Below are 3,117 nucleotides of genomic sequence, written 5' to 3' on the forward strand. Positions count from 1 at the left end.
TGCTAACCTCAGGTCAGCAGTTTAAATCTACCAGCTGTTCCATGGGAGAAAGATGAGGCTTTCTTCTTCAGTACAGATTTATAGCCTCGGAAACCCTATTCAGGGTCACTATGAGTCAGAACCAACTCCGCTGCACACAACCACCACCATCTTGTCCATATGTAATCCTCAATGCAAAAACAAGGAGAATGGTCTGATGTAGTGAGTGCATGCTTAAAAGAAGCTCAATTAAGGCGCAGCTACATAACTCACCTTATGGAAGGTATTTTGAATATCAGTCAACTTCTTTCCCACAAAAGTTGAAGCTAGAACACCAGCCTCTTAAAGTAATTATTTTAAGTTAATGCTAAATCATATTGACCTACCACTATTCCCTTTTCTCTCATCAGTCATTCATGACCACTGCTGGTGATTCTTTATGACAGCAGTATAAGTTGGTTGTGAATTTTAAAAGGTAGGTATGGTGTAGTGAATTGTTTAATATGTCTCTTCTAGCCCTAGTCTTTGTAACTGCCATCAAATGACTCATTTCCTGATGTGTGTGGGTAAGAGAAGGTGGGAGAAGATACTGAGAGGATGACAAGATTCTCTGTGGATGTTAACTGAGTTCACTGTAATTGTAAAAATTTAAAATTCTAGCATGGGGATAAAATGAGCATTCTCCAAAGCAGAAGAGATAATCTTACTACCATTAAAGAAGAAGTGTTAGACAGTGGAGCATGGCCTTTGAACCCCATGATCCCTGCACAGTGAATCTCCTTGATCTGAGACAGAAAGCTGGGGCACTGGAGAAGTGGAATAGGAGTAATAGAAGCAGAACCAAAACCCAAAGCATGAGACAGAGCAGTGGGCTTCCAGCCTACACAGCAAGCAAAGCTGCGTGAGGTGACTTTGAGCAGGAATTGTGCACACACAGTGGGGTGCCTCTAGACACTTAAGTACTGGAGCTAGGTTTGCTGATTCATGGGGCTACAGCCAGTGTCTTCAGGCTGAGGTTTATGGTGGGTGGAGTAGTTTGTCCTGTGGGCATTTATCAGTAGGGGACTGGAACAACTATGCCCTGAGCATTTCTGACTCCGAATTGTAATCTTTTAACTTCCATAATTAACCCAATCACTCTGAATTAGGTGTCTGCATTCTGTATTGTCACTGCAATGAATTATTGAACACAACTGAGGAGTGGGTTGTAGAAAAAGTGAACAGTGCCTTATTTTTTGCAGTAGGATTCTCATAGGTGCAAGGAAAACAAAGTCACTCCTCACAGGAGAATCAACATGCTAATAAAATACATTTCAAAGCCTTCCTCCTGAAGGCACAAAGAACTGTGTTAATTATCAAACACAAATTGTGTTTTGATATAGGAATCATTTCTAAATCACACAGAAGAGTAAGCCCATTCCTAGAGATTTTCCTGAGCTGCTTTTAGATTCTGCTGCATGAATGCTGGGAAAGTTATTTATACTCTCACAGCCTCAGTTGTTGTTGTTTCCATTTGTTAATGCTGTTGAATCAGTTCCAACTCATAGCAATCCTCTACAGAGTTTCTGAGTAGAGGTTGGTGAGCTTGAACCACCAACTTAATGGTTCAAACTGACCTTGTAGTTTAGAGCATTACCCCATAATGCCACACCAGAGCCTCAGTTAACTTTCATTAAATATGAATTATACCTAATGAATTACAAACTTGCGAGAGTAAAATAAGAAAATAAACATAAAACTTCTTGCCTGGTACCTAGCACATAGTGTGTATTCAATAAATTCTATCAGTCATACAGTTTTAATGAGCAGAGCTATCAAAATCACAATGCCATAAACACTTGACATAGGTTAGGTGATAGACATATCATAGTGTGGGTGTTGGGGAGGGCAATATACAGAAGTGGGGAGGGGAAGAAAAACAAAGTGGACAAGAGAATAGCTAGGCAGGTTTGCATTGGGCTAAATGGGACAGAGGTAAATCATGATGTATGCTCAATCTTGGAACAACCAGGCTTTGTGACACAGGGATTGAGATATGGGCAAAAGAGAAGATATAATGTTGAGATGCTTGATTGTCTTATGATGTTGGTTTTCCTTGCCTATTTTTGTGAAATAGACACTTGAGTGGGATATCAGGAAACATGATTACAGAAAGCTTGTAAGCCCATCTTCAGCCTATAACTGATTGGAATACCTAAAAGGGGTTCTACAACTTGCCCAGTGAAATAGGCTTCTTGTGGGCCCTTTGTAGTTTATAGAACCTTAGGTGGAATCCTGAGCCCCATCAAGAACCTTCTGAATGGATCGTTCCGACTTTAAAGGACATATAGATCAGCCCAGAGCAGTAAGAGGAACAGAAGATACTTCTTGGAAGAAAGACCGGCAGGAAAAATCAAAAACAAAAATGGCAATTTCTATAATAACAAGCAAGTTGTTTGCAGGGGAGCCATCAAAGTAAGCAATCAAGTCCCTTCAGGACAAACCCCTCTCCAAGAATGAAAGTCAAAAGGAACACATGAGCAGGCATGTAAGCTTGCCGGTGGTCTACTAGTGAGTGGAAGAGGGGGAAAGGCAGCAATGAATATATGGGCTGAGTACAACCACATTCCATGGACTCCCTTCGACGTGAAGATGAGAGAGAGAAGAGGAAGGACTGGTTGGTCCAAAGTGTGGTGAGACCTGAGGACTCCTGAATCCATGAACAAGGAGATAGCCAACAAGGGTTAGAGCCAAGAGTGAAGTGTTTAGCTAATATGAATGAAGGGAGATGCATAAGATTGCCCAAGCTTGCAGATAATACCCATTTGACCAAGCTTCGATGGCTTGATGATCAGAATTCAAATAGAAGACGATACATTTGATAAATGAAACAATTATAAATTCCTACAGTTTGATTAACTTGACCTATACTTACAGATGTAGTAGCTCAAAATACCAACCAAGAGGAAAAGAGTCTTCAAATAAAGGATCAAACATATCCCCTCTGTACACAGTGTTGATAGGGGCAGGCAAGTTATACACTGGCTACTGAAAATGGGAAGGATATAAAGGTACAAAGTGGCTGGCTTACAGGTTTTCAAGACAGAGTTTAGTTTCAGAGTGCAGGGGAAGGTAGGATCTCCACTGAGTAGTTTTCAA

The 3,117-nt window shown here is 40.8% G+C and overlaps 1 protein-coding gene across 1 annotated transcript in view; it reads right to left on the reverse strand.

Moving 5' to 3' along the window:
- LAMA2 (laminin, alpha 2) overlaps nucleotides 1-3,117 on the reverse strand; it is a 747,229-nt gene that overhangs the window by 436,079 nt on the left and 308,033 nt on the right. The window lies entirely within an intron of this gene.

This window comes from Chrysochloris asiatica, unplaced genomic scaffold (assembly GCF_000296735.1).
Source record: "Chrysochloris asiatica unplaced genomic scaffold, ChrAsi1.0 scaffold00013, whole genome shotgun sequence".
Classification (NCBI taxonomy): Eukaryota; Metazoa; Chordata; class Mammalia; order Afrosoricida; family Chrysochloridae; genus Chrysochloris; species Chrysochloris asiatica.